Source organism: Merops nubicus, unplaced genomic scaffold (assembly GCF_000691845.1).
Source record: "Merops nubicus isolate BGI_N331 unplaced genomic scaffold, ASM69184v1 scaffold17770, whole genome shotgun sequence".
Lineage (NCBI taxonomy): Eukaryota > Metazoa > Chordata > Aves > Coraciiformes > Meropidae > Merops > Merops nubicus.
In genome coordinates, this window is record NW_008582370.1 from 12,933 (window position 1) to 26,659 (window position 13,727).

Genomic DNA, 13,727 nt, shown 5'->3' on the forward strand with positions numbered 1-13,727 from the left:
AAATATTGTGACATGGTACTTTGGAAACTAGGCTGCTTTGGAAGCTTTAGAAGCTTGACTTCTACCCTTTTCTTGCTAGATAGTATGGGAGAACTTGCAAATTTCTTTGTGAACATTTGCAAATTCCCAAAGCAATTGATATAAGCTGTAGGAAGTACATTTTGGTACTGATTTAAAGGAGGTATTTGGCACTATTTTTGTACTACTTTATACATTTGTTTTACATAAAATTATTTTTCTTCATTGTTTTCTTTAAAATAATGTGTTCTTTAATAGTTGGACTATATTTAAAGTTAGAATTCTCTTTAGGTAAGCAGAGTAGTATTGAGGTACACAGTTGCCTTTTAGTTGTAATCCACATTTTTTATATGAGTTGCTATATGATCCTGTTACCAAATACATTTTAGGAAAGTGTCATAGCAGGGAATTGTTTAGAGATGGGTAAAGAGTACTCTCTAAACTCTGTATTAGGTTTTTAAGGCAATACCTAGGCATACAGATGAAGGTGGCCTTATTTTCCAAGGTTTTTGCTCATAAAGCTCCTACTGCCTGTTGTAGCTAGTTGTTAATTGTGGCTGCTCTGTGTATACATTTTTAGATGTCTAAATCCACTTTCGGTAAATTAAGGCAATCTGTTTTCAAGTGTCAGGCTTGGAGGCCACTTCTACTGTATTCTGTTAGGGAATTTTTGCTCAGTTTTGTAAAAATACAGTTGCTTAAGCTCGACTCTCAGAGTTGGAAACAAAGATTATCAGGGTACTGTGAGCAACGTCACTTCTTGACACATCATTCAAGTTAGAATAACTGCTGTCATTTATATGCATTCAATTAATGTGCAGTGCTGCAGCAGTTATTACGCAGTTCATCAAGCGTGTGTAATTAGCTGAGCAACTTTCACTTCCTATCACCCAGACGCTGATTCACAAAGTCATAAATAAAGATGCAGATCTCCATCGTTGTTCTCAGAAAGTATCTGTTTCTCTGAGAGAATATATAGGGGAAAAAAAAAAAAAAGAAAAATAGCAAAAATAAAGGGAGGGAGAGCCCCGTAGATGAGAAAGTCATGTTTATTGTCCTGTGAGCCTGCAGGAGAATAAAGAGAGAGCTATTTGAAATTCAGTAGGTACCTTTCCAGTTAAATTCATTGCACACACAGCACAATAAAAAGCAGCAGAAGCCTACCTTCTCCCAGTGACAAGTGCAGAGAACTCTTGAAAACCTCCAGCCTGGGCAGCTGGCATAGCTGTAGCAATCTCTGTTCTCCAAGTAACTCACGCTCTAGTCACCTGTATATAACTGAAGATTATTATCCTTGGCTTGGATTGCCCCCGTACCTTGTAGTAAAAGGAATCGTGTTGTAGAAAAAAGCTGCAATAGAGTCACAGCATCTTAGCAGCACCAGCAGCTTGGAAATAGCATTGGTTTGTATATGAAGGAAGAAAGGCTAAATCTCTTTTGTGGGATTTTTAGGTTGCAGTCATGTCATTACATTCAGTGATGAAAATTACTGGGAAGAGAAAATACAAGAAGAGGCTGACTTTTATGCCATCTTTTTATTTAATAAAGTATATATAAATTGAAAGTGACTAAACCAATAATCGTATGTTGTCATATATATTGTTTGTTTCTTTCTTATTACACGAAATAGATGGAACTAGAGAAATAAATTACTCTCTATACTTAATTGTCTGCTGAGGGACATGAGAAAATTCAAAATTTTGAAGAACAGGGAGTGAGGAAGACAGATGCAGAAGTGAAAGGGATTCTACCCATGAGTCACGCTAGAGATTGCAATGAGTGTTGTAACCGTTACCACCCATTGGTGGGATTTGGATATGCACACTGCAGAGACTACAGAATGATGGGCTGGAGCTGGGTGGAAAGAACTGAGACAGAATAGCATGCTTTTTGCTAAATACGGGTGCCTATATTTCAGTATACTTCATCTCTGGTGTACTGATTCAATAGATTAAGAAAGATATCTGGTTTTGTGTCGTTTGCTTCAGGCACGTGAGGGTCAGAGGTTAGCAACTCCGCTGTGGGTAGGCGTACCAGCATAAACCTGTCTGTTTGCTAGGGCTGCTTTTAGAAGGCATCTAATTAATTTTTTGTAGTTTTTTTAGAGGTTAGACTGCATAATTCTAGATTTTAATAGAACCTAGATAACACATTTTACTGACTGATATTAATTACATTGTTGATTTTGTGGTATTTCCTGTAAAACTTTTGCGTCATTGCTAGAGAATACCTAAATAGTTTTGCACTCTGGTATTTCAGATCTCTGTTTTAATGTATAGTCAAAGCACAAAAATTTTACTTGTGATCCAGAATGACAAGGTAAATTCTTATCTCTTAGGAGGACTGTACATCCTGGTTTAGCTGCTTGCCTGTGGTTTTTTAATGCCCTATATTAGTTTCTTTGTGTTGCAACAGTTTGAGAAAGTCAAATGAATTTCCTACTTTACTGACAACTACATAAAGAAAATTTGAAAATTATCACTAACATGACCACTAAAAGAAACCCCAGGTATTGTGTGTTCTGCACTTGGGATGCTCTTATGAACCTGTACTAAAACCTTCATATTGCCTGAAGATGCTGGAATGTGAAAAATGTGGAGGTGTAGCTTTTGTAGAGAATATGATCTATACTCAATGTCATGGAATCAGGCACATGCAGTTTTGGATACATTAGTATTTGTAGGAGAATTAGGAGTAGAATAAGGAGAGAAATCACTTGATCCTTACTTTTATGTTTAGGAATTATCAGTGGCTAAGAGACCGCCCAGCATCAGTGACTTCTTCACAAGTGAATTCTGTTTCTTATTCTAGTCCGTGCAGTGCATAAATTTTAAATGCAAAGAATCATGATCTGAACTACCTCATTTGAGAGCGTAGGATTAGACAGCTCTATTAATATTTATGCCTCCTAATGGGCTACTTGATTTTCAGAGCAAAGCTCCCAACACCATACATTCTGGGTTATGGCTGTGGTTACTATGGATGCATAGGAACACATATTGCATACATACAAATATATTCTTGGAAATGAAACACAAATCACAGTGCTTTAATCTCATCCTGCTTTGATCATCCATTGTTTTCAGTAGAGAATACGTTACATCAGTTGTGATTCGTAAATGGTGCTGATAACTTCAAGGCTTTTAAGGTTAGCAATAGGAAATATTTTTTACAATTCTAAGCAGAAATGAAAAGAGCCCAGTGTAGCCGGTTACTGTCGGGTGTTTGTTCCAAATGGAGTATTTGTTCCAATACTCCATTTAACTGTCCTAGAACTGTTTACTTATCAACAGATTTTGGTAAAGAAGAATTAATTTGACATGTGCAGTTCCTACGGGCTTCATTAAATGAACTTCTTTCTGTAGACCTGTTTCAGCTCTGAAATCAACTAGAAAAGGACAAGCTGAGACTTATTAAAATGTGTATTTCCCCTGGAAAATCTGCAAAGTGATTATCAGATTTTTTTTTCTTTTTTTCTAAGTGTGGAATGTAGAAAATGAAACTAAAGTAGTGGACTTGTTGATGGTGTATTGTCAAAAAATATTGACATTTTCTTTCTTCATGGCCATATAAACAAAAAAAGTATGAAATCTAAGGTGTGAGCCTCAATCATTGTAGACTGAGCTAGATCAAAATATGTTGCATTGCCAGCAGGCTAAGAACATGCATTTGCAGACTGTTACCAGGGCATGTGATGACTTGAGAGTGAGTATCAAATCCCACAGAGCTACCTTAGTGCATGTTTTGGTGTATATCAACCGTTACAAAGGGTGTATATCTTCATCATGCCACTCAGAAAGTTCATAATGAATTCTTTGCCTGTAGTAGATTTGTGTCAGTAGTTACCTGCACACATTTGAAGTTTTGCCCCTATTCACCCTTGCTAGCTCTTGGCTGAAGAGCCCTCATCCTCATTCTAGCTTCATGAGGCCAAAATTCATCCCTGTGGTATCAGCAGGCACAAATGTAGTCCATAATTCTGAACTCCAGTGCTATACACTAAGACACAAGATTGTTCTATTTTTCTGTTCTTTTTTGAGTCATTGCATTCCTGTTTTTCACCCCTCAAATACCACTGCAGTATTTCCTATTAGACTAGTAATACACGGAAGGAGATAACGAAGCAAACATTGTCTTGTACAGACCTTTTCATCCTTTCACAGTCTAAAGCTGTTAGTGTCAGTTAGTAGCTTTTTTCAAAGATGTGCAGGAGTTTTATGTCATATTTAAAAAAAAATGCTTGAACTCTGATGTACTTTCTACAGTCCTCTTTCTGGGTGAGCCAACGCTTGACAATAGAAAACTTTGCAGGCTGCATTTTAAGACTCCAGTCATCTTAAATTCCATCAACACTGGTCCAAGTCCTCTGTAAATGTCTGGTTGTTCAGGCTCTGAGCTCTTGCTGACCACACAGTTGCCGTGCTGTCATTGCTTTGTTCATATACCTTGACAGCGCTTATAGCTCTAACAGGTCTTAAATTCTGTTCTAATTCCATTCCTTGTCCATTATTTTACTGCTTGCTTTTCATTTTCTACGGCCTCCCACACACAGGCTCTGAAATAGTAGTGATAATACTAAATTGGATCAAACTGGTTTGTACTTCTTCCCCTGGCCTTTCTCAGATTGGACCAGTTGTGCTCAGTAAACAACAGTACAATGGTTTTCCTTTCAATCTGCTGGTTTCTAATTTATTATTTAAAGCCAGAATGGACAAACATACAAAATAGCTACTGAAGTATATTTGTATATTGTCAGGAGGACCTTTTGAGGAACTAATACAACTTTTAGATAACTATGATTTTCTGCTTGCTTTTTTTGTCATTTTTCATCCATATTGTATTATTCCTTTGCTCTTCTCTGCATTCATGCTCTTCATTTCTTTGTTTCCTTATAATACAGAGGGATACACATATTTTTAGTATTCTTTGCATATTTTTTGAAGCTTGAAACGTGATGCTTACGTGTGTCAAACCATTCTTAAGGATCATCTCAATTATAATGTTAATAATCTGCTTATAACTTGAATATTGCTCCAGTATAATTTCTTTTTTTTTCAAATTCTTTTCACTCTTATTTCTTTAGCCCTCTTCATTTTTACTTACTTTATTTTGTCAAATTTAGGTGTCTTCTCTACTTTGATATTTATAGTATTATTAATTATATTCTGCATTCAGAACCCAACTGCTTTAATCAGCTTAACATAAATGAGATTTGTTTTTGGGATATCAAACCATTTCTTTCTATTTTAATATTAATATCTCTTATTTTACTTTCTCATGCTTGTAATAATGAAGATTTATCCTAAAAAGAGGCAGCACTTAACAATGCAAGGCTAAGGGAAGTGGGATAAAGCTGACTTTAAGCCATGTTTGCACCTATATTCTATTTTACTGCTGGGACTAGGGTGATCTCTGACCTGAATCAGAACCACCTCGGGGCTGCTCTAACTGAATGCAGAAATTGGGAATGTTGTAGTGAAGGTTCTGTAGCTGATTTTCCCTTCCAATGCTTTGCCAAAGTATTTTGAAACATTTCAGCAGCAACAGTAAATTATATTGCTAATTCCTCTGCTGTAGGAATTATTTTAATGTCACTTTAAGCTATCAGAGTAGTAACCAGAATGTGCCCTGGTAGAGTTTTCTATATGCTTTTTATTGAGGGTGGCTTTTGCCTTTGCTATTCGTACTATAATTGTACAGTAAACACATAGCAAGTTTTGTCTATGTGTTTGAAGAGAAGGAAAATACCTGGTCGAAGAATTTCTGGCTCTTCAGAGCTGATAAAGCTCTGGAAGAAGCTCCTTTATTGAAACACTATTGCCTTGTAAAGGTCTATCCACCAAGGGGGATGGAGGAACAAAAAATCTGCAGGGTTTCTGTGTTGGCAGGGTTACAGCCAGTAGATATGACCAAAAAGACACATTTTGGGAGAAGGTGAGAACCAGTATGACCAGTAAGCTTTGGCAGCAGCTGTGCTGGAGTGCTGTGCCCTGAAGGAAGGCTCACAGTCCTACGGCAGCTGTGAGGGACACCTCCACACTTTCCCAAGTATTTATGGTGGTCCATGATCAGTCCCTCTGTATTGCAGAGGAATCAGAATGCTGTTTGTTTGCTGTTGTAGGCACTACTCACATCTTCCTTTGCTCAATGGTAATTTACAATTCAATGCCTTGTGAGATGCTGAGCTATAGGATTGTTGGGTTTGGGCTACATTAACCTCAGTGGATTTGTATCAGGCCCTGCAGAGGTGAAGATAAGCAGAGGTCTCTCAATATGATTTAATATTTCCTTGTATAATATTTTTATATCTTTATATTACTTTATAATGTGTGGAAAATCATATATATAGTGTGTATGGAGAGAAATAATCTAGTAAGGTGAAATCTATAGGAGAGAGACAGCCATTTATTATTTGTATTTGTTTTCTGGCAAGCTTCCGTTTGTTAAATTTCACCCTTTTTATAAAGGCCTTCTTTAATTATTAGCTGAAAATCAGGTATTTATGTAATTATCATAATTATATCTACACATCCAGTGTACTTGCAATTATTTCATTAAAAATTGTAATTATTATACAATTATAGGGGATAATGACGTCCTTGTAACATGTTGCAGAAGCACTAATTAAATGGTGGCATAAATGAATTGGAAGTGATTTTGAAGTTTTGAATATTGTTTTATCAGAAATTTCAGAAGTGATTCATCCACATTTATGATCTGGCAGTAAAACCCCTCCAAAGTTATTTTGAGAGAAGATTTCACAGAGCTCATGGAAAAGGATTTATCTCTGTTGCCTTTCTGTTTTTACCTTCTCTTCTATATATTCTAACACCTAAAAACTGTATGCAGATTATTAATGAAAGGGTGCCTTGTGTAAGAAGATGATTTCACAGCTTGTTGGATCTTTCTAGAAGGCTCAGTCCAGAGCAAATAGGATCTGTGTGCAAGCACAGTCTGTACTTAAGACACCCTTCTTCTATGCAGAGAGGAAAACTCATCCAACAGTTGGTTCAAGATAATGAAAAAGCTCCACTAAACACAAGGAGTTTTTCATTATGTGCTGAGTTTTAATGATCTGTTTATATATTGGAATGTCCAGACAGTGCAACTCCAGGTGTTGGGGAAAGAGAAAAAAAATTGCCCTTGTAGCACAGATCTGTGTGACGCTCCAAGCAGAGGAGGTGGACTAAGCAGCATGGATACAGAGGAACCCTGTGGAGCATCTCCCTTTTTCTCCTCTAGAGTGGGTGGGGAATGATGGGCAAGGATACCATATGCCAGAGTCTACCAAAACCTCAGGATCACAGATTTCTAATCCTCTTTCATGTCAGCCTTCTGTAGTGTACAGATAATCGGTTTTCTCTCCCTTCAGTTAATTTTAAAAGTCAGTGAAAATGGCAGGAAGGCATAACATTTTGAAGCTTATTTTATCTTGTTTGTTTAATAACGTCTAATACAGTGTGTTTTTAAGTGATGGATGATGAAGAGTGTACCTATGGCATGACTGGCTACCGTGTAGCCACCCTGGCCATGACATCTGCCTCGGTTTTGCTTCTAAAGACAGCACCTCGCTGTTGGGCTGAGGCTCTGGGCAACTGGAGCTATGTACAAAGTAGCTGGAGGGGCCTCCCATCTCTCCTGCACCCGGCTGCTTACCTCCCACCTACCAGCTGGGGCTCCTCCTCCAGTCTTTGCTCCTAGTTTTGTTAGGGGACTGACTCATGCACATTCTTCCCAGTTACTTCAGATGCATTCAGGCAGGTTAGACAAACCTCCTGTTTAATTAACTTAATTCTCATAAGCTCATTTTTGCTCCAACCTGCTTAAGGGTTTGAGCAAAAGACCTTGTTTGCAGGGTCTGCTCTAATGCAAAATTTAAACATCCCACAAAAGAATGGAAACAAAGCTCCAAGAGGCAGAAGATCCTGGAGCTAGCAATGATGTCTTATCATGCTCCAAGCTGAAGAAAGACCATCCATCCATAGCCTGGAGAAGACCTCCTTGTTTGTACCATCTTGAGTCAAGGTTCCTTGTTGAGGCAGCCAACGCAAGAACTGAGCCCCCATTACAAGAGGGACGTGGACCTGCTGGAGCGTGTCCAGAGAAGGGCCACCAGAATGACCCAAGGGCTGGAGCAGCTCTCCTATGAGGACAGATTGAGAGAGTTGGGGCTGTTCAGTCTGGAGAAGAGAAGGCTCCGAGGTGACCTTATTGTGGCCTTCCAGTATCTTAGGGGGGCCTACAAGAAAGCTGGGGAGGGACTTTTTAGGATATTGAGTAACAACAGGACTAGGGGGAATGGGGCAAAGCTGGAAGTGGGCGGATTCAGGCTGGACATGAGGAAGAAGTTCTTCCCCATGAGAGTGGTGAGACCCTGGAATGGGTTGCCCAGGGAGGTGGTTGAGGCCCCATCCCTGGGGGTCTTTAAGGCCAGGCTGGATGAGGCTCTGGGCAGCCTCATCTAGTGTGAGGTGTCCCTGCTCATGGCAGAGGGGTTGGAACTGGGTGATCCTTGTGGTCCCTTCCAACCCTGACAGATTCTGATCTGTTTTAGCAGAGGACTTTAGAGCCCTAATGGCTCAATGGTTGGACTTGATGATCTTGAAGGTCCCTTCCAACCTAAAGGATTCTATGATTCTATGATTCTGTGATTTGCTCATATGGTTCTGGTGATTTTCTAAGGGTTCACTGTCCTTTAACCAGAAGCTGAGCTCCACCATTGCTGTCCAGCTCCCTTCCAGTGCCCTGGCAAAGCTTTCTTTAGTTCCTGCCAACACTACTCGTCCCTTTTCAGTCTTTAATATATTAATGTAGTGAGCAGGCAATACCTTCACCAGCTGGATCTAGCAGAACCAAGGAGAATTTAGTATCTGAGAATCCTAATTTCCAAAGCTACAGTTTTAACAGGATGGACCCAGTGGTAAGGGAATACGAAACATGCATTTATCTATGTATATCTGTATATGTATATAGTCATAAACAGATTTGAAAGCTCAGAGGAGAGCTAGTACAATTTGTCCTACTTGATTACAAAATTGATATTGATTGATATGTTTTCATATTTATTTTGAAGTGTGAAAAAGAATTTGGATTTTTTTTTTTTTTTTTTTTTTTAGATCTGAGCTTAGTTGCTGAAGGCCAGGTATAGAATACTTGCATGAGCCAAACACATTATTTGCACATTCACCTACTCTGAGACTGCTTTTGTTAATGATAGTGCCCCATGAGCTGTTCCCCATGAGCACTTTGGATCCATGAAGTATTGCTGCATATAGCTGTTGTAGAGCCAGGGCTTTTTATTTTGGGAAATTTCACAAATAATCATCAGAGTGTAAACCTAGCTTTTTACATCTTAGCTGTTGTTTCTTGGTGATGCTAAACTCAGACACAACAGCTCACCATATGAATCAATTAACAGCTGTGCTATGTGGAACAGGAAAGGGAATTAAGTTTGTTTTCTACACTTTTCAGTCATTAGCTGAACTGTTTGTTAATGACAACTGGATTACTTCTGCTGGAAACAATAACTTCTCAAACAAAAAATAATTGCTATACTAAAATGCTGAAGCACCTGCAGTCTCTTTTGTATGAAGTCTCCGTAGATGAAGTCTCACATAAAGGAAGAAACAAAAGATGCATTGATTGGCTTTTCTTTAAAGTGCCATGAAACCCTTGATTAACTGGCAATCCTTGAGGTGTTGCGGTTCGAGTATTGAAGGTATTACCTGGCCAAAAGCACATTATGATATGAGGTCGTGAGAAATGGGTGCTTGAGTTGTACGGAGACACAGATGACTGCTGGAGAGGTCACAGTAAAAGCCCTCCACATCCTGAATCTGGGCCTGTTAGCAGAAATCCCTCGCATCCCCTTCTATGTGCATTATATTTTGTCTCGTTCACATGTGAAAGAGCACATTGCCCCTTGAACTGTAAAACAGTCATGTGTTTTTGACAGCCTGGTTTTGTTTCTTTTCCTGACATCTCTGAAAGCTGGCCGCCGAAATGTGCTTAGGCATGAGAGGGACGTTGGCTTGCAGAGGTGAGCTGGGAGACAGAAGATGAGCTGAAAGCAGCAGTCAAATCTGACAGCAAAGAAGGCTCCTGACGCCCCCGTTGAAGCAGGTGTACGTTGCCAGGCTGTGTGCAAACCAAGCACAGAAACAGGAATAAAAGGCTCTTTCCCTTCAGGCAAAATAAGACCAAGAAGAAGGCAGTGCACAATTCCACCCTGCAGTTTTTAGTGGCAGAAACTACTTTTCTCTCCAGACTTTGCTAACATTTATTAGTTGCTGTTTTTCTGCCCAGAGCTTTGACATACTGAAGTACAACCTGGTTTGGCTGAGTATCAGCACAACAAGCAAGCAGCAGTCAGACGAGAGAGGAAGAAACAAAGAATTTACCAGAAATGCTCCCTAGCCCTTCCACGCTTGATGTTTGCGCTGTGTAAGTGGTCTGGCTGTTACCTCTCTCTGTCCAGCACCTGAACGTGTGTTAGAGGACATGTCACAAAATAGGTTTGACCTAAGGTAGAGCAAAAGCTAGCCCTTAATATTGCATGATTAAAAATAGATAAACTCAGCAGTAAGTCAGATTTTTGCCTGTTGTCTGAATTATGAATGTTCTTCTAAATGCTGTCACTTCCTTAAAGAAATACCGTGGTTCCTTTTGAATTTTAAGTGACTTTGGATTGAAATTCTGTGTGAGTGATTATCTGGCTCAGTGAATACAGTTGTTATTATTAGCAATTTTGGGTGTTAACCTCTTCACGGCTGAAATCTCTAAGTGCAGCGTGACATTGTACCGGCACTCAGGAACTAGAAAGGTTAAGAAGCCATTGAAAGACATTCAGGAAATGTCATAATTTCCAGGCTGATGAAGTGCTAGCCTGGAAGAGAACAAAGAAACGATAATAATAATTACATTTACTTTATTCTTGCAAAGAAGACAGTTTGAAGGAGAGCGGCCCATAGACAGTAGCTCATTTTTGGTTCTGCACCCATTAGTTATGTCACATTCCTGCTTTACTTCTGTAACCCTGGAAATGTGCTGTTTAAATGGAGCTTGGTTGCAGAGGGATGATTTGACACAAAGCCAAGTGTTCCTTTCCAGTCATTCTGGACCTCATTGGCTTTTCCCGTTCCCTCCCTCCTCCCCTGGCTCAGCAGCATCTGGCCCTCTCCCTCTGGTGAACTTGTGTGACTCTATTTCAAGTATAGATTTGGTTATTAAATCTGGAGATAAAAGTATGGATCTGTTCCACTAATCAGATACTACAGTGATTAGAGCCATAGAAATACATGGAGAGATCAATTAGATTAGATTATCAAATCGTTATAAGCAAACTCTTAAAGACAAAGCAATAGAAAGTAATCTTGTGTCACTGTATTTCTTCAGAGAATATTTATTCTCGCTTATTGGTTGTTTGCCTCTGTTTTATTTACATGTGTTCAGAACGCAGTGGCACCGAGACTCATGCTCAGAACTGGGCTGGAGGACAGAATAAACCAATTTTGACAGTAAAGGTCTCTCTGTGATGCTGGTCATAGGCTAAAACACATTATTGCTTGTGCTCTAGGTGAAAAAATAGATGCACATGGAAATCTTACTTTATAAAGCAATTGGGCAGTTTCCTTGGGGAGCTCATTTCAGATCCCTGGGGTTAGGTGGGAAGCCTTCTGCTCTCTTGCCAGCCTTTTATTATCTCTCTTATCTTATTCTGTACCTATTATTTTGACTGTGGAATCTTATTTTGACTATTTTTGTTGCATAAACCTAGTGTTATGAACCAACACTAGCTAATTCAATAAAGGTGTGTGATTCATTCTTTGGTAGATTGTTTTCAGGGCTCCTGTGAAAATGGTTTTCCAGTGTGTAATGGCCATTCGTGTCAGTCCTAAGCCTTGTGTTTTCTATAGCCTGCAGTGTCATTTTCTTAACATGTACGTGTGTATATATATGAGCTTTTCTTTATTAATATATATCTATTTTAGTAAGTACTCCAGCTATTGCTAATATACTGTTTTCATGAGAGAACAGGCAGAATAGTATACATCAAAGGCAACAATTAGTGTGTTTTCATTTGACTTGTTCAGCCTATTAGGTTGTTAAATTTTGCATAGAAAATCATTAGCATGTTTAATTTGGGAAAGAAGCTCTTGGAAGAGGAGATGTGGATGTAAATCAATCCATGCAGAGGCTCTCATACAGTGTTTCAACAGCAGCTAGAGCTCTGAAACATCACAGAATATTTTCCCATATTATTAGCTGTACATGCAAAGAGGTGAAAAAACTTCAGGATTACCATTGGTGTAGGAGTTCACAAAGAGGCTTCTGATGGTTCTAATAGTAAAATATAGAGCAAGATTGCATCACATTCTTTTCTTACTGAGTACTGGGATATTTTTGCCAGTTTGCAAACTGCAGGTTTGCAACTGCAGTACACCTGCTGTTTTTTTCAATGAAGGTTAAGGACATCTGAATCAAGCTTGATATAACATAGTTCATAGTTTGGGGTTTTTGTTGTCTTTCCCTAAAACTAGTTCAAGAACTGTTGCATAGCAAGTTGATGTTGCAACTGGTAGGAATGTTGCCTGCTACTTCAGAATTAGCAGAAGTTGAAAAAGTGACAGAAAATACTGTGAAGTGCTTTTTCCCCTTGATACTTTGTCAATTTAGAAACAGTTATCTGGTATTAAATAAATTCAGAAGGGCTTGGATTTGGACCAATTAAAGTCAAAGAAGAAAGGTCAGAAATCAACACCAAAATAGAACAAATGTTAACTAAATATTTCACCGTACAGCAGATAATCAGGGCTTTTGTGTGCCCTGCTGTGCCAATATCCATTCAGAAGCTAGTCATTATGTCTCTGTTCTGAAAGAGAAGTAATTTTGAAGACTCCTTGGCACTAAAATCAAGTAATTTACTGCCCTTTTTTTCCTGTGTTTTTATGATGTTTTGCCTGATTAAAAAGTTCAGTGCTAGACATAGTGGCTTCTGTTTTTGTCCCTGCACTTTTCAGGTTCAAATTTCTTTGAGTGCAGTTAGTATTCGTTGGTGCCAAAGTACTTGATTGCCTCCATAAACCAGGATGTTTAGTAGCAAAAACTGACTTAAGCATCAGGATTATGTTATTGATTATTTTGAAAGCACAAAAGTCCGTAAAGCCCTTTCCATTGTACTGTGGTGGAAAGCACCTGTACCCTTTTGCACCCAGTGGGTAAATTTGTTATATAGAAGGCAGTTGTGAAATTCAAGTTTCACAAGACCAGGCCCAAATTTCTGTCTCTAAAAGATGAACAGACATAAGCTTAGAGACAGATACATGGGATTTGAGAGTTTGGTAGATTTTGAAAATTTTGCCTGAGATACATAAATATTTTTTCCCTTTTTTATTTTTTTTTCCTCCATTCTTAATTTCTTGAAACAGTTTCATACTCATGTGTCATAGCCTCTCCTATAACTAAAAATCTCTTTTACCTTTTTCTATATTTTGTTTCCTGATTTCATAGTCTTGTTGTGTCTGATTTGTCTTTATTTCATGTTTCCATCTCCGTTTGTTTCCATTTAGAAACATTTACTACCTCTTTACAGCTACAAAATCATGAACTATTCATTTGGCACTATATCCTTTCATTTTTTCCTTTCCATTGAAGATGGAGAAACTAGGACGAAGGAGTGGGCTCCTGCAAAGTCACACACAGAGAGGGAA